Source organism: Phyllobates terribilis, unplaced genomic scaffold (genome assembly GCF_046119375.1).
Source record: "Phyllobates terribilis strain yellow unplaced genomic scaffold, ASM4611937v1 Scaffold_4__5_contigs__length_816908805, whole genome shotgun sequence".
Lineage (NCBI taxonomy): Eukaryota > Metazoa > Chordata > Amphibia > Anura > Dendrobatidae > Phyllobates > Phyllobates terribilis.
The window spans coordinates 625,140,884-625,167,871 of NW_027362764.1; the positions used below are offsets into that span (position 1 = coordinate 625,140,884).

The 26,988-nt window shown below is 46.2% G+C and overlaps 1 protein-coding gene across 1 annotated transcript in view; it reads left to right on the forward strand.

Annotated features, from left to right (window-relative positions):
- The first annotated feature begins 16,804 nt into the window (after positions 1 to 16,804).
- SDCBP (syndecan binding protein) overlaps positions 16,805 to 26,988 on the forward strand; it is a 32,616-nt gene continuing 22,432 nt past the window's right edge. The window contains exon 1 of the mRNA XM_073679333.1: positions 16,805 to 16,976. The gene's annotated coding sequence lies outside the window, so the exon portion shown is untranslated. The remainder of the gene's footprint in view (positions 16,977 to 26,988) is intronic.

Genomic DNA, 26,988 nt, shown 5'->3' on the forward strand with positions numbered 1-26,988 from the left:
CCTGGTGCGGTGGCAGGGGGTAATAGGGTTGGGGTTGATGTCAGCTTATAATGCCAGCTGACATCAAGCCCAGGTTAGTAATGGAGAGGCGTCTATAAGACACCCCCATTACTAACCCCATAGTCAAAGTTAAAAAAAACACAAACACCCAGAATAAAGTCCTTTAATTGAAATAAAGACACAATCCTTTATTGTTCTAAATTAAACCATACTTACCATCACGCCCATTCCAGCTGAAGCCAACGATCTCCTGCAATAAAAGAAAAATAATAAAGCAACCTCATCCTTACCTTTCCATGGTTCCCACGACAGCTTCAGCTCTGCTACATCGAGATGACAGGCTGGACCGCAGCAGAACGCTGCCATCCAGCCTGTCATCCCGCAGACACTGAGAAGCGCAGGCTTGCTTGCGCTGCTCAGCGTCTCTCTGTGACGACATCCAGATGAGCCGAGTTCATGTCCAATGAACTCGGCTCACCTCATGCACGTCACTGACAGCGTGGGAAAATTCTCACGCTGAAGCGCTGATTGCAGGAGAATTTTCCCACGCTGTCAGTGACGTGCAGGAGGTGAGCTGAGTTCATTGGACATGAGCTCACCTCATGCACATCACTGACAGCGTGGGAGAATTCTCCTGCACTCAGCACTTCAGCGTGAGAATTTTCCCACGCTGTCAGTGACGTGCATGAGGTGAGCCGAGTTCATTGGACATGACCTCGGCTCATCTTTATGCCGTCACAGCCAGACACTGAGGAGTGCAAGCATGCCTGCGCTTCTCAGTGTCTGCGGGATGACAGACTGGATGGCAGCGTTCTGCTGCGGTCCAGCCAGTCATCTCGATGTAGCAGAGCTGAAGCTGTCGTGGGAACCATGGAAAGGTAAGGATGAGGTTGGTTTATTATTTTTCTTTTATTGCAGGAGATCGTTGGCTTCAGCTGGAATGGGTGTGATGGTAAGTATGGTTTAATTTAGAACAATAAAGAATTGTGTCTTTATTTCAATTAAAGGACTTTATTCTGGGTGTTGTGTTTTTTTTAAATACTTTACTAGAAATTCATGGCGGTCATGTCTAATACTGGCGTGACCCCATGAATTTTGGGCTTGGGGCCAGCTGATAATACCAAGCTGGCCCTAACCCCTTTATTACCCAGTGAGCCACCGCACCAGGGCCCTGGATGAGTTGGGTACAGCGCCAGAAGATGGCGCTTCTATGAACGCGCCATTTTCCGGGGTGGCTGCGGACTGCAATTTGTAGCGGGGGGGGGGCCCAGAAAGCTTGGGCCTCCCTGCGCTGCAGATTCCAGCCCCCAGCTGCCTAGTTGTACCTGGCTGGACACAAAAATAGGGCGAAGCCCCACGTACTTTTTTTTTTAATTATTTCATGAAATTCATGAAATAATTAAGAAAAAAAGGCCTTCCCTATATTGTTGTGTCCGGCCAGGTACAAATAGGCAGCTGGTGGTTGGGGGCAGCCCGTTCCTGCCTGCTGTACCTGGCTGGACACAAATATAGTGCGAAGCCCCACTTCAATTTTTTTTAATTATTTCATGAAATTCATGAAATAATTAAGAAAAAAAGGGCTTCCCTATATTGTTGTGTCCGGCCAGGTACAAATAGGCAGCTGGTGGATGGGGGCAGCCCGTTCCTGCCTGCTGTACCTGGCTGGACACAAATATAGTGCGAAGCCCCACTTCAATTTTTTTAAATTATTTCAGGAAATTCATGAAATAATTTTAAAAAAATTGACGTGGGGCTTCGCACTATATTTGTGTCCAGCCAGGTACAGCAGGCAGGAACGGGCTGCCCCCAACCACCAGCTGCCTATTTGTACCTGGCCGGACACAACAATATAGGGAAGCCCTTTTTTTCTTAATTATTTCATGAAATAATTTAAAGAAAATTGACGTGGGGCTTCGCCCTGTTTTTGTGTCCAGCCAGGTACAACTAGGCAGCTGGGGGCTGGAATCTGCAGCGCAGGGAGGCCCAAGCTTTCTGGGCCACCCCCGCTGCAAATTGCAGTCCGCAGCCACCCCGGAAAATGGCGCGTTCATAGAAGCGCCATCTTCTGGCGCTGTACCCAACTCATCCAGGGCCCTGATGCGGTGGCTCACTGGGTAATAAAGGGGTTAGGGCCAGCTTGGCATTATCAGCTGGCCCTAAGCCCGAAATTCATGGGGTCACGCCAATATTAGACATGACCACCATGAATTTCTAGTAAAGTATTTAAAAAAAACACAACACCCAGAATAAAGTCCTTTAATTGAAATAAACACACAATTCTTTATTGCTCTAAATTAAACCATACTTACCATCACGCCCATTCCAGCTGAAGCCAACGATCTCCTGAAATAAAAGAAAAATAATAAAGCAACATCATCCTTACCTTTCCATGGTTCCCATGACAGCTTCAGCTCTGCTACATCGAGATGTCAGGCTGGACCGCAGCAGAACGCTGCCATCCAGCCTGTCATCCCGCAGACACTGAGAAGCGCAGGCTTGCTTGCGCTCCACAGTGTCTCTCTGTGAGGGCATCCAGATGAGCCGAGTTAATGTCCAATGAACTCGGCTCACCTCATGCACGTCACTGACAGCGTGGGAAAATTCTCCTGCACTCAGCGCTTCAGCGTGGGAGAATTCTCACACTGAAGCGCTGAGTGCAGGAGAATTCTCCCACGCTGTCAGTGACGTGCAGGAGGTGAGCTGAGTTCATTGGACATGAGCTCACCTTATGCACGTCACTGGCAGCATGGGAAAATTCTCCTGCACTCAGCGCTTCAGCGGGAGAATTCTCACGCTGAAGCGCTGAGTGCAGGAGAATTCTCCCACGCTGTCAGTGACGTGCAGGAGGTGAGCTGAGTTCATTGGACATGAGCTCACCTTATGCACGTCACTGACAGCGTGGGAGAATTCTCCTGCACTCACCGCTTCAGCTTGAGAATTTTCCCACGCTGTCAGTGACGTGCATGAGGTGAGCCGAGTTCATTGGACATGAACTCGGCTCATCTGGATGTCGTCACAGAGAGACGCTGAGCAGCGCAAGCAAGCCTGCGCTTCTCAGTGTCTGCGGGATGAGAGGCTGGATGGCAGCGTTCTGCTGCGGTCCAGCCTGTCATCTCGATGTAGCAGAGCTGAAGCTGTCGTGGGAACCATGGAAAGGTAAGGATGAGGTTGCTTTATTATTTTTCTTTTATTGCAGGAGATCGTTGGCTTCAGCTGGAATGGGCGTGACGGTAAGTATGGTTTAATTTAGAACAATAAAGGATTGTGTCTTTATTTCAATTAAAGGACTTTATTCTGGGTGTTTGTGTTTTTTTTAACTTTGACTATGGGGTTAGTAATGGGGGTGTCTTATAGACGCCTCTCCATTACTAACCTGGGCTTGATGTCAGCTGGCATTATAAGCTGACATCAACCCCAACCCTATTACCCCCTGCCACCGCACCAGGGCAGCGTGGAAGAGCGAGGCTAAGTGCCAGAATTGGCGCATCCTATGAATGCGCCATTTCTGGGGCGGCTGACGGCTGGTGTTTCTAGCCTGGGAGGGGGCCAATATTCATGGCTCCCTTCCTGGGCTATTAATATCAGCCCCCAGCTGTCTGCCTAGCCTTTGCTAGCTATTAAATTAGGGGGGACCCCACGTCATTTTTTTTGGGGGGTCCCCCATTTTAATAGCTAGTAAAGGCTATGTATTCAGCTGGGGGCTGATATTAGTAGCCTGGGAAGCTCCGTGGGTATTACCCCCTTCCCAGGCTTCAAACATCTGCCCCAGCCGTCTGCTTAACCTCCGCTAGAGCCTAAAATTAAGGGGAACCCCACGCCAATTTTTTTAATAATAAATCCTTTATTTTAATACTAAATGACAAGTACAGTAACCAACACTATCACTGTACTTCATATATATGTGACTGACATGTTTCTATCTATCTAATCTATGTGTGAAGCTCTATTCTGTCTGTTATAAATTGTCGGGTACCGCTGCTGAATTGCCGGCCGGCTTTTTTAAAGAGACGGTGCATGAAAACACTATTATTTTTTTTGATAAATCCTTTACACTAAATGACAAGTACAGTAATCAACACTGTCACTGTACTTCATATATATGTGACTGACATGTTTCTATCTATCTAATCTATGTGTGATTCTCTATTCCTTCTATTCTAAATTGTCGGGTACCGCTGCTGAATTGCCGGCCGGCTTTTTTAAAGAGACGGTGCATGAAAACACTATTATTTTTTTTGATAAATCCTTTACGCTAAATGACAAGTACAGTAAGCAACACTGTCACTGTACTTCGTATATATGTGGCTGACATGTTTATATCTATCTAATCTATGTGTGATGCTCTATTCTTTCTGTTCTATATTGTCGGGTACCGGTGTATGCCGCTGCTGAATTGCCGGCTTTTCATGTTTCACTGTTGGCACTGTTCCCATCGATTTGGGCAATCACTGTAATGCCACAACCACCATGGCTGTGGCATTACAGTGAGTGGCAGACAATCCCTGCATGATTGGTGCTCTAAATAGCGCCAGACATGCAGGACACGCTTTTGGTGCACGAACAGTTATCGAACATAACCTCGAACAGCCGAATTTTTTGCAAATCGTTCGGGTTCGTCGAACAACTCGAACACCGCCCAAAACAGCTCGAATTTGAGATTGGCGAACAGTTCTAGTCGAACACCGCTCATCTCTAATTAGTAGTCCTCCCCAGCCAACTCGGGTACCACTTGCTGCGTTTCCGAGGCCCATTGACTTAAATTGAACCGCAACAAATCAGGTTCAATTAAAGTAAATGGGTGGGAAATGCTGCATAGAATGAACATGCATTTTTTTCTGCAGTGGCAATCACGAGGGGAAATTTTCGCAGCATGTGCACAGCACATCAGGATTGCCATTGCAATAGGTGGTAGACCGATTACCAAGCGTTTCTGCGGCGAAAAACCGCTGCGAAAACGCATCAGAAACGCTACGTGTGCACTTAACCTAACTGGTGGGGGCCAGTGTCGCTGCCTTAGTGACGTCAGCACTAATGTAGTCATTGGTGGGTGGTTTAGCTACATGTATTTGGTACAACAGGCTTGACAGCTCCTCTTTAAACTGAGTAGAAAGACAACATCAAAGCATGGGCGAAGTAAACAAATCTTCCTTTCATTCTGCCAAATACAGTGCAACGTTTCGACCAGATACAAGTCTTTGTCAAGCATACCAAAATAGTGCAAAATGCAGGTTTAAACAATACTGATAATTAGAGAAGCACCAAAGAGAACCCATGTCACCTCCCCCTTACAACAAAACCGCCCATCAAACACATTACCTATAAAACTCTCTAAATACATTATGTATTACAAGTAATTTGAAGACTAGATTATTTTTTCGGAAACTGGGTCTAGTATAAAAAAAAAAAACCAACAACATTGTCAAGCATACCAACATAGTGGTAGTCAATGGGGGTACTCAAAGACTTCTATCTGTTCTAAACATTGCACTGTACTTGGCGGAATAAAAGATTTGTTTACTTCACCCAAGCTTGGACGCTGTCTCTCTACTCCGTTTATAGTAATTTATTCCAAGGAGGCTCCTTGGAATTTTGGACGCTGGGTCTGCCTGTGGGCATGATGACCTGGTTTCCAGATTGTCCTAGATGAGTACTGCGGGCAAATTTTTACATTTTGAGTTCCTCTTTAACCCCTTTACAGCCCATGACGTATTAATACGCGTCTGTGTCCTGGGACTTAAGAGCCTGACCCGTATTAGTATGTCATATCTTTAATGTGGCACCGCGACTTAAGTCGCGGTGATCGCATTAAAGTTCCGGTGCCATCTTACCTCTGGGTAGATGGCGCCGTCATCCCGGGGTGTGTCGCCGCCCCCCCGCACCAGCGATCGCTGTGATTGGCTGTTTAAATCTGAACAGCCAATCACAGCATTTCTCACTGTTTCCGGCAATGTGAATGCCGGAAACAGTGATCTGCAGCCTAGGATCGGTGCTCCTAAGAGCACCGATCCTAGGCTGTTGCTAGGACACCCCAGCCCTGGCCCCAGACTGCTATGATCGGTGCGATCGCCGATCACATCGATCGCACCGATCGTAGCGCGACCGCACGGTGACAGGGCGGTCATGGGGCGGTGACCGGCTTGTGACCTGCCTGTCACTGCCCCATGACCCCTTGTAATGTAATCAAAGCCCCCAGACTGCTGTGATTGGAGCGATCGATGATGACATCGATCGCTCCAATCAGAGTTCCTGAATACAGGTGACCGGGCGGTGACAGGGAGGTGTCACCTCCCTGTGGTGCGTGCTCTGCTCCAGCCATGTCTGATTGGTGCAATCAATGTCACCAATCAGAAGGAGCAATCAATGTCATCAATGATTGCTCCAATCAGATTACCTGACTACCTCCACCTGTCACCACCCCATCATCACCCTGTGACCGCCCTGCAGACCCTCACACTTGGTGAGGATTTCTACAGAGCGGTCACATCTGATGTGTCTGTGCTGGGCCTTGTAGTGCCACAGGATACTCTGTGACACCACAAGACCATCTTCTCACCTGTTCCAGTCGCTGCTGCTGCTGCTCCTGGATCTTTTGCTCCTGACCTGCTGTGGTTCCTGCTCCAGAGCCTGCTGCTGATCCTGCAGAGAAGACTTTGGTAAGTCTGTTCTCCCCTCATCCACCCCAATCCCCCCTCTTTTTACCCCCCCCCTTACCACCATTTTTTTTTTGCGTCCTGCAGCGGTCTCCAGCTCCGGTCCGAGTCTCCAGCTCTGCTCCCGGCCACCAGCGCCGGGCTCTCGCTCCGGGCTCCCGGTCACGAGCGCCGGTCTCCTGCTCCGGGCTCCGTCTCCTGTTCCGGTCCTGCTGCTGATCCTGCTGACCCCTTGGTAAGTCCATCTCTGATCTCCCCTCATCCACCCCAATCCCCCTCTCCCCCATCTTTTTACCCCCCTTCCCACCCCAATCCCCCTCACTTCAGTGTCCCTGTTAATTCTCTCAGTTCTGGTCTCCATCTCCAGTACCAGACTCCTGCTCTGGGCTCCTGGTCTCCTGCTCCGGGTCTTCTGTTCCAGTCCTGCTGACCCTTTGGTAAGTCCATCTCTGATCTCCCCTCGTCCACCCCAATCCGGGCTCCCGCTCCGGGCTCCCGGTCACCAGCGCCGGTCTTCTGCTCCGGGCTCCCGGTCTCCTGCTTCTGAAAGAACAGAGAGGACTTTGGTAAGTCATCCCTGATCTCCCCTCATCCACCCCAATTCCCCTCTTCCCACTCCCCACACATCCGTGCGCACATCCAGCAGCCGCCGAGTATTGATCGGTGACATAGTTCACCAATCCATACTCGTGCTCGCTGTTTGCACCACATACAGTATTTCCCTTTTCCACACACTCTAAATAAAGTATTGACACACACACACACTCTAAATAAAGTATTGACACACACGCACCACATACATAACAAACAATGTCCCGCTCATCCCAAACTTGCTATTCAGCGGAGGAGGTATACGCTATTCTTGCCACTGACAGCGAGGATCCCACATTTCTTTATTTTTCCGACTCCTCGTCGTCTTCCTATTCTTCCTCTTCTCCCTCCGGTTCTGCTGGACCGCCCCGCCGTCGTTGCAGGAGAGACAATGATCCAGCGCTCCCCACTACTGATCCCATATGGACCTCGCCCCCCGAAAATTATGAGCCACTGATTCCTGATTTTGTGGCGGAATCAGGAATCAAGTTTGACACCACCGGCCTCACAAAAATAGACTTTTTCAAAGTCTTTTTCTCTGAGGATTTTGTTAACCTCATGGTGGGCCAAACTAATTTATACGCTCATCAATTTTTGGAACAAAACCCCTCTTCATCATTTTCTAACTGGTCTCCTGTAGACACAGTAGAAATGATGAAGTTTTGGGGCCTGGGGCTTTTTATGGGGATCCTGAAGAAGCCCGAGCTTCGGCAATACTGGAGTGTTGACGTTTTGTATAACACTCCAGTGTTCCGAATGGTCATGATCCGGAGACGCTTTCAGGCCATCCAAAAGTTCTTGCATTTCCAAGATAATGCAAGGTGTCCTGCACGCGATGACCAGAACTTTGATCGTCTTTTCAAAGTTCGGCCGGTCATCGAGCACTTCAGCAACAAGTTTGGTGAAGTGTACGTGCCCCAAAGGGACATCTGCGTGGATGAGTCCTTAATTTCTTTTAAGGGGCGGCTTGGATTCCAGCAGTACCTGCCCAGTAAGAGGTCCAGGTACGGGATCAAGCTGTATAAACTTTGTGAGAGTACCTCAGGGTACACTCACAAGTTTAGAGTTTATGAAGGGAAGGACTCCCGGACTGAACCCCCTGAATGCCCCCCTGTTCTGGGAGTGATTTGGAAAATTGTGTGGGACTTGGTGCACCCACTGCTGGATAAAGGTTATCACCTGTACGTGGATAACTTTTATACAAGTATCCCGCTCTTCAAGTCCCTCTCTGCGTGACATACCACAGCTTGTGGTACTGTCCGCAAAAATCAGAAAGGCCTCCCAAAGACGCTAATTGGGCAGCTGCTCAGAAGGGGTGAGAGCAGAGCCCGATGTAGCGACCACCTGTTGGTGGTCAAGTACAAGAGGGATGTCCTTCTCTTGACCACCATACATGGTGATGGCAGCACCCTCACCACTGTAAGTGGTTCCACTACACAGGTCGCCAAACCAGACTGTGTAGTGGGGTACAACAAGTTCATGGGGGGAGTTGATCTCTCCGATCAAGTCCTCCAGCCGTACAGTGCTTTGAGAAAGGCGAAGATATGGTATAAGAAGCTGGCCGTGCACATTGTTCAGATGGCAATGCACAACGCTTTCCTTCTGTCACAATGTGCAGACCAGACTTCTACGTCATATCTTCACTTCCAGGAGACCGTTATCAAGGCCCTGATATTTGGCAGCGGTGACGGAGCAGGCCCCAGTACTTCCGGAATTGAAGGACCGAGAATTGTACCAGGCCAGCATTTCCCAGGGCAGATCCCTCACAGCGGAAAAAAGTAAAGTCACAAAAGAGGTGCCGAGTGTGTTATAAAAGTGGAATACGCAAGGACACCATTTATCAATGTGACACCTGCCCTGACAAACCTGGCCTGAGTATGAAAGACTGCTTCAAAAGGTACCATACTTCGATGGACTATTGAATTAATTTCTGACGTATGACAACTTGACGAACACTACACAGCTGACGTAGTGTTCGTCAGGTTGTCATACGTCAGTTGTGCAGTGTTCGTCAGGTTGTCCTACACAACTGACGTATAACACTACATTATAAGATTCAAAAATCAACTACCACTACCAAAAAGGGGGCACTTGTTGGGCATTTCCACTGTTTAGGCACATCAGGAGCCCTGAGAACATGATATGACACCCGCAGACCATTCCATCAAAGTCTGTGTTCAAAAGCGTCACTCCTTCCCTTCTGAGCCCTGACGTGCGCCCAAACAGTAGTTTTCTCCAACACATGGGGTATCTGCGTACTCAGGAGATATCGCACAACAACTTATGGGGTGCAATTTCTCCTGGTACCCTAGTGAAAATATTTTTTTTTGCATTTTTGTGGAAAAAATGTTTTTTTTTTTATTTTTACAAGTCAACATTATAATTTTCTGTGACGCACCTGGGGGTTCAATGGGCTCACCACACATCTAGATAAATTCATTGGGGGTCTAGTTTCCAAAAAGGGGGCACTTGTTGGGCATTTCCACTGTTTAGGCACATCAGGGGTTCTGAGAAAGTGACATGACGCCTGCAGACCATTCCATCAAAGTCTGCATTCAAAAGCGTCACTCCTTCCCTTCCGAGCCCTGCCGTGCGCCCAAACAATGGTTTACCCCCACATATGAGGCATCGGCGTACTCAGTAGAAATGGCACAACAATCTTTGGAGTCCAATTTCTCCTAGTACCCTCGTGAAAATAAAAATATTGTGGCTAAAAGATCGTTTTTGTGGAAAAAAAATGATTTTGGCTCTACATCATAAACTTTTGCAAAACACTTGGGGGTTCAAAGTGCTCACCACACATCTAAATAAGTTCCTTAAGGGGTCTAGTTTCCAAAATGGGGTCACTTATGGGGGGGTTTCCACTGTTTAGGCACATCAGGGGCTCTCCAAACACAACATGGGGCCCGCTGTCAATTCCAGCAAGTTTTACATTGAAAACGTCAATTGGCGCTCCTTCCCTTCCGAGCCCTGCCGTGTGCCCAAACAATGGTTTACCCCCACATATGAGGTATCGGCGTACTCAGTAGAAATTGCACAACATCTTTTGGAGTTCAATTTCTCCTAGTACCCTCGTGAAAATAAAAATATTGCGGCTAAAAGATCGCTTTTGTGGAAAAAATATATATATTTTTTTCACGGCTCTACGTCATAAACCTTTGCAAAACACTTGGGGGTTCAAAGTGCTCACCACACATCTAAATAAGTTCCCTGAGGGGTCTAGTTTCCAAAATGGGGTCATTTGTGGGGGGTTTCCACTGTTTAGGCACATCAGGGGCTCTCCAAACACAACATGGGGTCCGCTGGCAATTCCAGCGAGTTTTACATTGAAAACGTCAATTGGCGCTCCTTCCTTTCCGAGCCCTGCCGTGTGCCCAAACAATGGTTTACCCCCACATATGAGGTATCAGCATACTCAGGAGAAATTGGAGAACAACTTTTGGTGTCCAATTTCTCCTAATGCCCTTGTGAAAATAAAAATATTGTGGCTAAAAGATCGTTTTTGTGGAAAAAAATTATTTTGGCTCTACATCAAACTTTTGCAAAACACTTGGGGGTTCAAAGTGCTCACCACACATCTAAATAAGTTCCTTAAGGGGTCTAGTTTCCAAAATGGGGTCACTTATGGGGGGGGGGTTTCCACTGTTTAGGCACATCAGTGGCTCTCCAAACACAACATGGGGTCCGCTGTCAATTCCAGCAAGTTTTACATTGAAAACGTCAATTGGTGCTCCTTCCCTTCTGAGCCCTGCCGTGTGCCCAAACAATGGCTTACCCCCACATATGAGATATCTGCGTACTCAGTAGAAATTGCACAACAACTTTTGGGGTCCAATTTCGCCTAGTACCCTTGTGAAAATAAAAAAATGGGGTCTAAAATAAAATGTTAGTGAAAAAAAGTTAAATGTTCATTTTTTCCTTTCACGTTCAATTAATTGGTGTGAAGCACCTGAAGGGTTAATACATTTCTTGAATGAGGTTTTGAGCACCTTGAGGGGTGCAGTTTTTAGAATGGTGTCACTTTTGGGTATTTTCTGTCATAAATGCCCCTCAAAGTCACTTCAAATGTGATGTGGTCCCTAAAAAAAATGGTTTTGTAAATTTTGTTGTAAAAATGAGAAATCGCTGGTCAACTTTTAACCCTTATAGCTCCCTAATAAAAAAAAATTTTGGTTCCAAAATTGTGCTGATGTAAAGTAGACATGTGGGAAATGTTATTCATTAACTATTTTGTGTGACATATCTCTCTGATTTAAGGGAACAAAAATTACAATTTTGAAAATTGCTAAATTTTCACCAAATTTCCGTTTTTTTCACAAACAAACGCAAGTGATATCGAAGAAATGATACCACAATCATGAAGTACAATATGTCACGAAAAAACAGTCTCAGAATCAGGGGGATCCGTTGAAGCATTCCAGAGTAATTATCTTATAAAGTGACAGTGGTCAGAATTGTAAAAATTGGCCTGGTCATTAACGTGCAAACCACCTTGGGTTGTAAAGGGGTTAAAGACACAGTCACAGAATGTACTGGCCAACAGAAGATTTTATTCTTAGTTTTTTTCCATAATCTAGTTAAAGTTTACATGCAAGGCACAGAAGGTAGTGCCTTTGATTGTTCAAGAAGATAATATAGAAGAGGTCTACAAGCTTTCCCTTTCAGCGCCATGATTAACTCTGCTCTTATAATGCACAGGGATCCTTCTATAAACTGGAACAGATCAGTACTCTGTAAAAAGGCTCTTATTCTGGGGGACTCCGTTTATGTGAATTAATGTAATACATTTCTCCTGTAGCATCCTTGGCTGGCTGCAGATTCACCTGACAAAATCAGCTGGTAGTGCCATAAGCCAATGTGCAGAGACCAGCCCAACTGCTCCAAACTGGAAGTGACCATCTCTGACAATTGGTACTTACCTCTCCCTGAGCCAACAAATCTCAGACTTGGGGCTTCTGCTGCCAGCAATGGCTCTCTTGCCTGGAGCAGTCTCAGATTGCCATTGTAACTTTTGCTTACAGATGAAATGTGACCTCCTGGTCTATCTTAAGAACTCATCCATCGATGTAGACCATATATCTCAAACTCTGGCGCGCAGGGTGGTTATATTTGGCCCACGACATCAGAACGGCCACCCCTATGCGGGGCCCATTATTCTGTATGGAGGACTATGTGGGGCCCATTACACTGTATACTGGTTGGCCTGCGACTTTGTTCAAACTTTTCATTTTGGCCCTCTGTGTGTTTGAGTTTCACATCACTGATGTAGACCAAAAAACCCCCAGAGAATTCAATCTGATAATTCTGTAGATTTTAGGAGGGTTCTTGTTTTAGTGTGTAATCTAAATAATTGGACATACACAATTTGCAATATACATACCGCTAACAAATCTCATTCCACAAAAAAGTTAACAAGTGTCCAAAATGGCACTTTTTGGTGATAAATCTTGTGGCAGACATTTCCATAGATTCCACAGCTTCTTGCAAACAGCCTTTCCCTATCTAACAACCCTGGGTACATACAAATGACCTACATGATACTGAGCGGTGCTTATATTCAAATAGAAAAGAATATTCTTGCTATTCTCTCCCCCCCAAACTATTCTAGAATAGATTTCTCCCTCACACGATTCCTTAAAACTAATGTCTGACAGAGTCTCAATCACACAGTCAGACCACGCTGCTTTGACAAGAACTTTAGGTGAATCCCACATCCCAACTACAGAATTCACCTGCAGAATAAACAATTATTTTAGCAATTCTCCTAATGTATATTTAAAAAAAAAAAAAAAGAAAATGATATTCCTTCTCCTCCCTATGTCACTCCGGACGTAAATGTGTTCACTTTATGGAAAACACAAAAAGCCTATATAGAAGAGGAGTACCATACTTATTAGGGATGAGCGAGTGTGCTCGTTTAACCCTTTCACCGAGCACTCTCAGGTGCTTTCCTGAGTATCTTCGGCGTCCCTGCATCTGAATGATTTATGGCTTTTACACAGCCTCAACACATGTGAGGATTTCTTTACAAATAGGCAATACCAGCATGTGTTGATGATGTCTAAGGCTGTGTGCACACGATGCGTTTTTAATGCGTTTCCGCAGCATTTTTGCAGCTGCAGAAACGCATTAAAAACGCATGGTAGAAGGGCAGCAATGTTCCCCAATGATAATCTGCATGTCCTGTGCACATGCTGCGGAAATTTCCGCTGCGGATTATCATTGCGAAAAAAAACACAGCACTACCAATTATTTTGCAGAAGCGCAGCGTCTTCGCTGCCATTGACTTGCATGGATTACGCATCACTGTATATGTAGATGCGTAATCCAAGCGTTCTAATGTGCGAATGGTACCCGGGTGTAGATGAGAGGAGAGTCTCCTCCACACCCAGGTACCATTAAAAAATCTGTAAAAAAAAGAATAAAATAAATGTATACTTACCTTCTGTCAGCCCACGCACCGCTCCTGCTTGGTTCCCGGAACTTTGCAGTGAGTTGAAGGACCTGCGCTGACATCAGAGTCATGTGACGGGTCACGTGACGCTGACGTCGCCAGGTCTTTCAATTCACTGTTGCCGGCAAGGGAGAACGAAGTGAGCGGGACTCCGGGGGCCATCGGAGGGTAAGTATACATTTATTTTTACCACTCTCTCGGGTCACATACTGTTTGCATGGATTTATATAGTGTGACCTAGTTGTCACAAGCACTTTCCAAGTGATGCTAATCGCTTGGAAAGCGCTTGTCAATCCACATGTGGAAATGTCAGTGGGTAACCGCTCCATTTCCGCATGTCCCTGGCAGGAAAACGCATGTACAATCCGCATGCGTTTTTTTCTGCCAGGGAGATGCAGAAACGCTCAGGAAAAAATCCTGAGCATTTCTGCATCGTGGGCACATAGCCTAACAGTCATAAATCATGCAGACGCAGTGACTTGAACATAATATACGAGCATGCCGAAGATACTCGGGAAGCACCTGAGCGTGCTCGGAGAAAGGATTAAACGAGCACACTCACTCACCACTAGTACTTATATAAAAAAATGGCACAGAGAGCAATCAATCACGCCTTACAGATCTCCTAGCCTGAGTCAGACATTTAGGCCTCACTATTAGTATTCGGTCAGTATTTTTTCTCAGGAGTGGAAGCCAAAACCAGGAGTGGGTGATAAATGCAGAATTGGTGACTTGTTTCTATTATACCTTTTCTCTGATTGTTCCTCACCTGGTTTTGGCTCCCACTCCTGAGAAAAAAATACAACCCCTGGCAAAAATTATGGAATCACCGGGCTCGGAGGATGTTCATTCAGTTGTTTAATGTTGTTGAAAAAAAGCAAATCACAGACATGGCACAAAACTAAAGTAATTTCAAATGGCAACTTTAGGGCTTTAAGAAACACTAAAAGAAATCAAGATTAAAAATGTGGTATTCAGTAAGGGTTATTTTTTTCAGACCAAACAGAGGGAAAAAATTATGGAATCACTCAATTCTGAGAAAAAAAAAAATGGAATCATAAAAATCAAACACACAAAAGAACACTCCAATACATCACTAGTATTTTGTTGCACCACCTCTGGCTTTAATAACAGCTTGCAGTCTCTGAGGCATGGACTTAATGAGTGACAAACAGTACATTGTGAGCAGCGGCTGTAACAGTACTCTCAGAACTACAACCAGGCAGCTTTGGAACGTTATTAACCTGCGGATTAACCCTACAACTGCAGTTTAATAGCATTTTGGGATGGGACAGGCTCCTTTTAAGCTATTGATGGCTTTTTTATGCTTTCTTTTTTAAAACAGTCTTTTTCCTTTTAACTAATTGCTGTAAACAACATACATTTAGTAAATTCAATGACAAATATTCAGGTGACCTACAAATTAAGAGTCCATCCGGATTGGGTACACCTCGTCGCGGTGAGATGGCTTTTACATTTTTTTGATCAAAATATTATCAACTAAGTATCAGATGTTATTTACTATTTATTTACTGACAGCAGGGGATTTGCTCATTTTGTTTTTAGCTTAGGTTTTGTTGTAAAGAGTCTAAATGCAACAAATTCCCACTCTCCATTCGTGCGCCAAGATGTACCTTATTTTTCAGACTATAAGACGCACCCCAAATTTTGGGGTGGAAAATGTATTTTTTTTATAAGATGGGGATCCGTCTTACAGTCCGAACAGGTCTCTTACGGTCTTGTTACCCTTACCTTAACAAAAAAAAAAAAAAAGTTCCCAGAAATTTCAAAACTTTTCTGAAACTAAAATAATAAAAGCTCCGCTAGTTTGGGTTCGCAGTAACCCGGACAGTCGCCGGCAGGTTTACTGCACAACAGAAGCCAGAAAAGCAAAAAAAAAAAAAAAAATACGGATATCTTTTCCCACCATTTTACCTACTTAGACGTTTTAGGGTATGTGCACACGATGCAGAAATGCTCCGGATTTTTCCTGAGCATTTCTGCATCTCTCTGGCAGGAAAAAAACGCATGCGGATTGTACATTCGGATTGTACATGCGTTTTTCCTGCCAGGGACAAGCGGAAATGAAGCGGTCTTCACTTTCATTTCCGCATGCGGGTTGACAAGCGCTTCCCAAGCGATTTTAGCATCACTTGGAAAGTGCTTGTCAACTTTACACTATATAAATCCATGCAACCGGCATGGATTTATATAGTGTGTGAATGTCAAAAAATAAAAATAAATCTATACTTTACCCTCTGATGGCCCCCGGTGTCCTGCTTCATCGGTCCCGGCTGCCGGCAGTGAAGACTTTAGGACCTTCCGACGTCAGCGTCACGTGACCCGTCACATGACTCTGACGTCAGCGAAGGTCCTTCTTCATTCAACCGCGAAGTGCGCGGGAAGCCGGCAGGACGCAGCGCGGGCCGTCAGAAGGTGAGAATATATATATTTTTTATTTTATTCTTTTTTTTTAATGGTACCTGGGTCTGGATGAGAGTCCTCTCATCCACACCCGGGTACCATCCGCACATTAGACCGCATGAAAAGCGCATCAACATATACAGTGATGCGGATTCCATGCGGTCTAATGCAAGTCAATGGCGGCAAAAGAGCAGCGTTTCCGCAAAATTAATTGACATGCTGCGGAAAAATCCGCATCATGGGCACAGCACATGCGGATTTCAATTGGGGAACATTGCTGCCCTTCTACCATGCGTTTTTCATGCGTTTCCGCAACTGCAAAAAACGCCACGGAAACGCATGAAAAACGCATCGTGTGAACTCAGCCTTACTCCAGTTTCTCAGACCATTAATACAGTAACATGAATTCAAACCTGTAACTAGACCCACAAAGCCAGCCCTCACACGCCCGTGTCTATACGTTTATGTGAGAAAAACGTTTTGGACGAAGAGAAAAAGGAAAAAAAAAGTGTCCTAAATGCTATATTAGGCCGTGTACAGTCCGTATAACCCGCGCGCAGGTTTTCTGTTGGCGCCACAAGAACACGGAACTTCCTGAAAAGTGAAACCTCCTCTCTCCGCCCGCGACCTCGGCCACTTCCGTCGCCCCCGACAACAGTCACGAGTCTGAGTTATTGAGTGACGTCACCTCGGTACCGCCCCCTGCCCTGGCTCCGCCCCTGCTCTCGCTTTGTCTTCTGGTGAAGCCGCAGCCGTGTGACGTCACTCGCTCCCGTGCCTACTGGTGTTCGGCCGCTCCTGCTGCTGCTGCTGAGAGTAACGGTTCCGGTGTCTCCGTTATTTGCCCGCGGAAGAAGGTGAGTGTGTGCCCGCTCAGGGTTTCTGGATAATGCCCCGGGGCCGGGCCGGTCATCACCCGCAGCAGCCGTGTGTCTGTCAGGTGTGGCTGTTATTCTGTGCTCCTTCCTTCTGCCCCGCGTCCCCTCCCCCACTGCTACCTTCACTTCTTCAGTCTCTCCCCAAGTTAGTCCTACTTCTCTTGCTCCTCCAGGGCTGCAGCTCAGGAACCTGGGAAAGCTGTGTGACAAGAGGGAGGGGGAGGGGGATCAGCTGTGTGACAAGGGGGAGTGAGGGGGATCAGCTGTGTGACAAGGGGGAGTGAGGGGGATCAGCTGTGTGACAAGGGGGAGGGAGGGGGATCAGCTGTGTGACAAGAGGGAGGGGGATCAGCTGTGTGACAAGGGGGAGGGAGGGGGATCAGCTGTGTGACAAGGGGGAGGGAGGGGGATCAGCTGTGTGACAAGAGGGAAGGAGGGGGATCAGCTGTGATGGCCGCCAGGAGGGATATCCCCCTGTCTCAGCACATAGGGATTGTCCATAATTGCCATCTATCCCCTATACACATAGAACGGGGTTCCCAAAGTGCAGTGAGTGAGCCGTGGTGGTCCTGAATCCGCAGAGAGCGTTATAGGACCCTTGTTCGTAATCAGCGGTGTCACCCCAGCAATCATACATTTATTACTTACCCTGCATGTAGGCATGTAGACTCAGACTCCCTCATACATGGCTCATGTTTAAGTGATAAATTTACTGTAGCACAGATTCATCTCAGCTAAAAGTCTAGACCCTTAGATCAGGAACAGAACAGACATTTATAGGACATTTCATAACTTTCCCAAATTCTTATGAAAAAATATTCCCCACAAACTGCATTGAACTACTGCACCCAATTTATTATATATTTTAGGAGTCGGTCCATTTTATACTGACTCCGATACCGACTCCACAGCCCTGTTAAATACCCCTTTTAAAAATGCGTTCCCTGACTTTAACTTAAACTTTAAAGAGGTTGTCCAGTTAACACAAGTTCTCAGCTATCCACAGAACAGGTGCTAGCATATAGAATAGTGGGGGTCCGACCACTGGGGCCTGCACGGATCGGCAGAACAGACTGTCTATCCCCATAGAATGGGTGGCAGTGTGTTTTCCACCGCTGCTCCGTCCGCTCCCTGTAAGGCTGCAGTGCTGCGCCCTCCGTCCGCTCCCTGTAAGGCTGCGGTGCTGCGCCCTCCGTCCGCTCCCTGTAAGGCTGCGGTGCTGCGCCCTCCGTCCGCTCCCTGTAAGGCTGCGGTGCTGCGCCCTCCGTCCGCTCCCTGTAAGGCTGCGGTGCTGCGCCCTCCGTCCGCTCCCTGTAAGGCTGCGGTGCTGCGCCCTCCATCCGCTCCCTGTAAGGCTGCGGTGCTGCGCCCTCCGTCCGCTCCCTGTAAGGCTGCGGTGCTGCGCCCTCCGTCCGCTCCCTGTAAGGCTGCGGTGCTGCGCCCTCCGTCTGCTCCCTGTAAGGCTGCGGTGCTGCGCCCTCCGTCTGCTCCCTGTAAGGCTGCGGTGCTGCGCCCTCCGTCTGCTCCCTGTAAGGCTGCGGTGCTGCGCCCTCCGTCTGCTCCCTGTAAGGCTGCGGTGCTGCGCCCTCCGTCTGCTCCCTGTAAGGCTGCGGTGCTGCGCCCTCCGTCTGCTCCCTGTAAGGCTGCGGTGCTGCGCCCTCCGTCTGCTCCCTGTAAGGCTGCGGTGCTGCGCCCTCCGTCCGCTCCCTGTAAGGCTGCGGTGCTGCGCCCTCCGTCCGCTCCCTGTAAGGCTGCGGTGCTGCGCCCTCCGTCCGCTCCCTGTAAGGCTGCGGTGCTGCGCCCTCCGTCCGCTCCCTGTAAGGCTGCGGTGCTGCGCCCTCCGTCCGCTCCCTGTAAGGCTGCGGTGCTGCGCCCTCCGTCCGCTCCCTGTAAGGCTGCGGTGCTGCGCCCTCCGTCCGCTCCCTGTAAGGCTGCGGTGCTGCGCCCTCCGTCCGCTCCCTGTAAGGCTGCGGTGCTGCGCCCTCCGTCCGCTCCCTGTAAGGCTGCAGTGCTGCGCTCAGCTTTTCCCTGTAGTCCCATAGAGAGTGAGTGGCGTGGTGTTTGGGTATCTCCTCTGCTGCTCCATTTTGTAACTGGGATAGCAATTCCCCATTCTGCCAACACGTGTGGATACCAGCGCTGGGACACCCTCCGCCATTTATCATCCTGCAGATAAGTGATGACTTGTTTTCACTGTACAATCCCTTTAAGATATTTAAAAAAATAACTAAAATTCTATACTCCACTCCTGGACCGACATCACTCTGCAGTTGATACTGTGTCCTCCACTAGTCTCCTGGTGTCTGCATCTGGAAGGGATCATCACATGACTGCTTTAGCCAATCAGTGACTGCTGATCAGGAACATTTCCTTTCCTGTTTGTCTGCAGCATTCACAATGCATCTAATCAGTGGTTTGGCGTAGGCTATGTAAAAAATCCATGGTTGTGATTTATGAAGACCAGCGATTTTACACGTCTGTGTTGAAAAGGTGGAGTGGTGTAGTCAGACACTCCTGACTCATGAAGAGACGGACTCTCCCAGCCTACCCAATGACAAAAACAGGGGTGAAAATGCCAATAGTTGCAACATTTTTGCGACTTTTCAAAGCTTTTAATGCCATTTTTTGGACTAAAAACTTTGATGAATCAGGGCCTATGTGTTTATTGTAGAAGCACACTAATAAGAGATTAGTAGCAAATCTGTGTGTAAATATACCATAAAACTGGCCATAAACATTAATGTTGGGCGATACCCATCATTATCAGTGGGACTCATTTAATATGTATGAGGGTCTTCTTACTCTCCCCCTAAAGATTGTGTTGGGGTCAAATGCCAGCTGAGTATGCATGTCTTTTTGGAGTCAGGAAAGATAGTTGTCAGCTGGGTGAGCGTTATGCTTTGCTTATATAGCGCCATCCTATTCCACAGCACTTTACAGACATAATCGTCACGATCCCCATTGGGGCTCACAATCTACATTCCATACCAGCTTGTCTTTGAGTGTGGAAGGAAACCAGTGCAAATCTGAGGAGAACATACAATATGCAGATGTTGGCCTTGTTGGGATTTGAACCCAGGTCCCCAGCATTGCAAAGCAACGGTGCTAATCATGCTACCCAGCAGCTGTCTGATGTGTATGGCAAGAATAAAGGGGTTCACGAGAATGTGCTATAGATGGCCCATCACATATTTCATGCTGCAACTAGTTAAATGTCATGAGTGTTTGCCACCTGAAGAAACACTGCTCGAGACATATGTCTCAACTGTCAGAGGAGCAGCATTGTGAACAAACATACCTGATCAGCTTACTCAGCAAGAGCTTTCTGTTTGCCCGTTTTCTCCCAGTGCTCCTTATACTCCCCTCTCCATGGAGTATAATAGTAGCTGTAACCTGACACATCCCTGTGCTGGCAGTCAGTATAGGTTATTATCCCCCAATGAAAATTATATCTTTTTTTTTTGTAGAGATCAAATTTGTCAGCCATGATAAATCTAGTGTAGTCTGGCACCGCAGTACAAGAAAGGTATCATTTTTATATGGGAAAAAGTGCCTATACAGCCATACCACCACTTCTATATGTACAATGTACTGACAGATTCTCTTTATAGGAATTCACTATAAAACTTTTCCACTTCTTTTTTTTTACATTTCACCCACAAACTTAAATCTATTTTATGTGATATATCAACACAAAGTAGCAAGTATTTGTGACGTGTAAAGGAAATGACACATGATTTTCTATTTATTTGAAAAATATATAAACTTGAAAATTGTGACGTGCTTTTGTAGTCAGCCCCCCTGAGTCAATACTTTGTAAGACCACCTTTCGCTTCTATTAGTTCTGCAGGTCTTTTAGGGTATGTCTCTACCAGCTTTGCACATCTAGAGGTGACCTTTTTGCCCATTCTTCTTCGCAAACTAGCTCTAGCTCAGTGAGATTGGATGGAGACGTCTGTGAAAAGCAATTTTCAAGTCTTGTGTAATGAAAATGTGGAAAAGGTCACAAGCTCAGAATTTTTTTACGGCACTGTACGAGTCCAGTGGGTGGTCCTACTAGTGACTTACAATGGAGGCTTTCTTCAGTTTTGTCTGCAGTAGAGCAGTGTCGTTCTTCCTGTGAAAACCACCTGCACCACAACAAATTCAGTAAAATGCCACAGCTATATATGATGCAGTTGTGATGACCGGAGTCTGGTCTATGTCCTCAGTTAGCTTAGTGCTGCGGAGAAGTATACATCCCTTGTCGTCCGGCTCCCTCGCAGCGCCTACAGTTTATTGCCCTTGATTTTTTTCCAAAAACTGGGATTGTGTCCAAAAGAGTCATAAAGGAATGTGTTCAGGTATTTTTATGCAAAGCCAAGTAGTGGTGGGTGCCTCTGCACACATGTCACACAAACCCCATGTGTTTTTTTTTGTTTGTTTTTTTTTATTAACTAATGATTAAGCTATAGTCCTATATAAAAAATAAACAGAAACCAGTCACCAATTTATACTGCCTGAACCACACGATTAGGAAACCTGTCCCTCATTCATACTGCCTGTGAGTTAAGCAGATTTTCGTGTACAGAGTCGGATCAGCACCGCTTCTTACACTGCGCAGTTGTCGTTTTTGGGTCCTGAAGCTCCGTTCCAATTTGCTGCAGTATTTGAGAACGGCCACTTTACTGTGTACAAAGCTGTGCTGTTCCAGCGTTGCACACTGATCTTGCCTCTGCTGGAGCAGCAAACATCTGAAAAGTGGGGGGCTGTTGTACCGTCATCCATCTCTCCTATAAGACTGCCTTTTGTATATAATTCCTGGACAACGCCTTTAGACAAAAACAATGAATGTCCAACTCGCCCGCAGAAATCAAATCTTGAAAATTTAGAGTGAAAACTAGTCCTGATAACCTGCATGGCTTCAAAAATGGCAAGTCACACGCCCGCACAGGGGCCCAAGTGGTAATGTATATACCTCCAAAGCAGGTGCAATTTTGCATTTTTAGGAGCTCTTGGGCTGCAAAGGACCCATATCTTGTTCTTGCATGGGGGACCTTTTCTTTCTGTGTCCGCCAGTGCATCAGATATATGAATTTGGAACTTCATTACTGCTGTAGAAAACATGTTAAAGGGGCCCAGCCCCCAGAAATAACATTATTAATCTGAATGTTAACAGTGTTATTATGCTGCCCGGCGTCTAGCCGAATGCAGCAGGGACAAAGGGAACTTTATTCCCCCCCGCCAGCATTCAGTTTCAATCATGGAGGCGGGGGTTCCACGGGTTCAGCCATCGTTCAGAGACTACAGAGCGGCCGCTGTAACCGCACCCCGGCCCTGGCTGACACTCCCTCTGTATTGCAGCCGGCTGTCAATCAGGGCAGGGGACGCGGTTACAGCGGCCGCTCTGTATTCTCAGATCGATGGCTGAACCCGCGGCGGCCCCGTCTCCATGACTGAAACTGAATGCTGGCGGGGAGAATAAAGTTCCTTTTGTCCCCGCTGCATTCGGCTGCGTGCAGGGCAGCATAATAACACGATTAACCACATATCTGCAGATTAGCAGCGTTATTTCTGGTGACAGGTTCCCTTTAAATTATGAAGGTACTTGGCGCACAAATTGGCCAATCTGTGTGAGCCCAGCAGCCAGCGGCAAGGCGTTCCCCTTTGAGACCCTAAACCTAACATGATGCCTTTCCGAGGCTAAACGCCTACAGTTATATGCGCAGATAGGATCAAGCTCTCTTTAAAATGCCTTAGGGTCCCAACAAAAGTACACCTTGTCCCTGGGTGTTATGCTCTCATGGATTGGCCAATTTGCACTTTCATTATTTAACATGTTTTCAATAGCAGTAATGCAATTCCAATTTCATATATTCAGTGTTTACATGTTATAGCGTTTATTATGACCATGTTTCTGTAAAAGTGCATGGATGTCTTTTCCTCCATTCGGTTACGGCTACCTTCACTTTTGCTTTTTGACTTTGTTTGTCTGTTCTGTAATTTGGAAGTGACAAAAGGGATTGTGGCCTGTTAGACATTTTACATTGAGATGACTCATTTCTGCTGAATCGCTGGGAGTTCAGGAAACACTGCAGTTTCGTTTCATTGCTGGTGTTTACTCTTCTTGTGTGATCTAGTTCTGGCTCCTGATCTGTAAGAAATTTATCATCATTCTCCAGTTGTGTGACGGCAGGATCAGTAACCAGCAGTAAAGATGGAATACACCTCAATGCTCTCAGTCAACAGCTGATTCTCCGCACAGCGTATACACATAAATAGAGAGTGAGAGAAAACACGGGCGATTAATAACTTTCCAATGATGGACCTATAGAGAGGTAACGTGGACTGTCAAAGTAATATACAAGTGCTTTTCACTAAATTTAGTATATCATCAAAAAGTTAATTTATTTCAGTTCTTCAATACAAAAAGTGAAACTCCTAGTCATTACAAACAGAGTGATCTATTTCAAGTGTTTATTTTTGTTAATGTTGATGATTATGGCTTACAGCCAATGAAAACACAAAAGTCATTATCTCAGTAAATTAGAATAATTAACAAAAAAACACCTGCAAAGGCTTCCTAAGCGTTTAAAAAGGTCCCTTAGTCTGTTTCAATAGGCTCCACGATCATGGGGAAGACTGCTGACTTAGATGTCCAGAAGGCAGTCATTGACACTCTGTACAAGGACGGTAAGACACAAAAGGTCATTACTAAAGAAGCTGGCTGTTCACAGAGTGCTGTATCCAAGCATATTAATGGACAGTTGAGTGGAAGGAAAAAGTGTGGTAGAAAAAGGTGCACAAGCAACTGGGATAACCGCAGCCTTGAAAGGATTGTTAAGAAAAGGCCATTCAAAAATTTTGGGGAGATTCACAAGGAGTGGACTGCTGCTGGAGTCATTGCTTCAAGAGCCACCACACACCGACATATCCAGGACATGGGCTACAAGTGTCGCATTCCTCTTGTCAAGCCACTCATGACCAATAGACAGCGCCAGAAGCGTCTTACCTGGGCCAAGGAGAAAAAGACCTTGACTGTTGCTCAGTGGTCCGAGGTGTTGTTCTCAGATGAAAGTAAATTTTGCGTTTCATTTGGAAATCAAGGTCCCAAGTCTGGAGGAAGAGTGGAGAGGCCATAATCCAAGTAGCTTGAGGTCTAGTGTGAAGTTTCCACAATCAGTGGTGGTTTGGAGAGCCATGTCATCTGCTGGTGTAGGTCCACTGTGTTTTATCAAGACCAAAGTCAGCGCAGCTGTCTACCAGGAAATTTTAGAGCACTTCATGTTTCCCTCTGCTGATAAGCTTTTTGGAGATGGAAATGTCATTCTCCAGCAGGACTTGGCACCTGTCCACACGGCCAAAAGTACCAATACCTGGTTTAAAAACAACTGTATCACTGTGCTTGATTGGCAGCAAACTCGCCTGACCTTAACCCCATAGAGAATCTGAGGTATTGTCAAGAGGAAGATGAGAGACACCAGACCCAACAATGCAGTCGAGCTGAAGGCTGCTATCAAAGCAACCTGGGCTTCCATAACACCTCAGCAGTGCCACAGACTGATCGCCTCCATGTCACGCCGCATTGATGCAGTAATTGATGCAAAAGGAGCCCCGACCAAGTATTGAGTGCATTTACTGAACAGACATTCCAGTAGACCAACATTTCTGATTTTAAAATCATTTTTCAAACTGTTGTTCTAAAGTATTCTAATTTACTGAGATAATGACTTTGTGTTTTCATTGGCTGTAAGCCATAATCATCAACATTAACAGAAATAAACACTTGAAATAGTCATTGCAAACAGAGTGATCTATGTACTTTGTCATAGATGATTTTAATGCCCTGATTCTTGTGTGAATTGCTTTGAAAAGCAAATCTACATATACAGTAGGGGTTGTCTCAGGTTTTTTTGCATGAGTGAAGCCACCTGTTGTATTGTTTAGTTATGATGACGATGGGGATTGTGAATTTTAGAAGTTGGTGTTATTTAAAGGTGGACAACACCCTTCTTCGTAGCACCTGTCTGCTTCTCTGATGTCAGTCAGTATGGTCTCCCCGATGGTCATGTGACATTGTCACATGTCTGCTGCAGGAAATCAGCAGTGACTGTTTGGCTACTGCCTTCTTTATTCCTTCAGAAGGCTTCAGCCAGGCAGTGATCTCTGATTGGCTGCCTCAGCTCTAACATCGGAGGAGTGTGGCTGGTCCGGAAGGTGAGCCTGCATGTATTTAACTGAGCGGTCTGTGTGCCTAAGGCTATGTGCGCACGATCAGGATTTGAAGCAGAAATTTCCTGAGCGTTTCTGCATCTCCTTGGCAGGAAAAATGCTTCTGAAAAAAACGTGCGTTTTTTAAAGCCGTTTTGTACATTAATGAATGCTTTTTGGAGCTAAATAAAGTTATTTGGTGGGACATTTCTTAAACCCTTGGATTACCGTTAGACCTGGGGTGAATATATTGGTTAATTTTAAATGATTAAAGAATGTGTCTGTTGTATTTCAAATAAACTGTTTGCTCTGTGTCTGTTTATTTAACTCTTTACTTTACTTTAATTAGGATTGGTCATGAAAGGGTCTGATTGACGCATTATCACCAAACAAAAGAGCTAGGTGTCAGCTAATCTCATTAGCATTTCCATTCATGTAATTTATGCGACAGCTGTGAACTTCTATTTTTAGCCTAGGAAGGTGCCATTTGTAAACATGGTCCCTGGCCATTATTAACAGCTTACAGCTGTTTAGTTAACCGATACGTACCCACGAACAGCACTCAGCAGCGCTTTGGACACAGCGCATTTAAACTGCGTCCAAAACGCGGTGTTCTAATGCCGCACTTTTGTTGTCGGTACATGTGAATCTACCGCATATAATGACTCTTCAATCAGTCAAAATCTGCAGTGGAGACTAGCGTTTCCGCTACAGAAATTGACATGCGGCGGGTGAGTTTGGGTACGTGGCCACGGTCAGGAGCCGCTGCTGGTTTGACGCTGCGTGTTTATAACCCGCAGCATCCAGATGTTACAGCATAGTGGATGGGATCTCTAGAAATCCCACGTCCACTATGCGTGCATCTGAGGCTACGGATCACTGGTGGACACTGACATGTGGCGCGTCTTTCAGGACCGCAGCATGTCAAATTCTCTTGCAGAGACGCTGGTCTCCGCAACATAAATTTGACCACCAGAATGTATTGAATGCGGTAAATAACGCATGTTTCAGTGAACATATCCAGATTTACCTGCGTTCAATAGAATGCAGCTTTTTGGACGCAGCAAAGAATATACGTCCAAAGTGCTGCTACGTCCGGATTGTGGGCACAGAGCCCAAAGTTTAAAAAATAAAAAAACGCGTCTGCTCCGGTGTCATTTTTATAACCAGCAGAGGGAAAGCCGACCGCTGGGGGATGATATTAGTAGCCGGGAAAGGTGCCATTAGCCAACAATGTTCCCTGGCTAGTAATATCAGCCTACAACTGTTTGTTTAGCCTTTACTGGCTAGATTACAGGGGGACCCCAGAAAAAAAAATTGACGTGGGGTCCCCTTGTAAAATCTAAATGGCAAAGGCTAAACTAGACAGCTGCAGGCTGATATTAATAGCCCGGGAAGGGGCCATGAATGCTAACCCCCTCCGCGGCTAATAATATCAGCAGTCGCAGAAATGGCGCATCAATAAGGTGCGCCAAATCTAGCGCTTAGCCTCCGCTCTTCCCACTGCCCTGTAGCGGTGGCGAGTGGGGTAATGGGGTTGGGGTTCACGTCAGCCTTGTATTGGCGGCTGACATGAAGCCCAGGTTAGTAATGAAGGGTGTCTATAAGATGCCCCCATTGCTAACCGCGCATTAAAGTTGAAGCCGCCTTTTCAATAAATACACGACCAGAATAAAGTATTTTAATGAAATAAAAAACACACGGTTTAAAATAAATAAATAAAAATTATTGTATTCCTTGTCCCTGAATCCCTTGATCTTCTGAAAAAAAAGTAAAAAAGTTAACAACCTTATTCCTCACC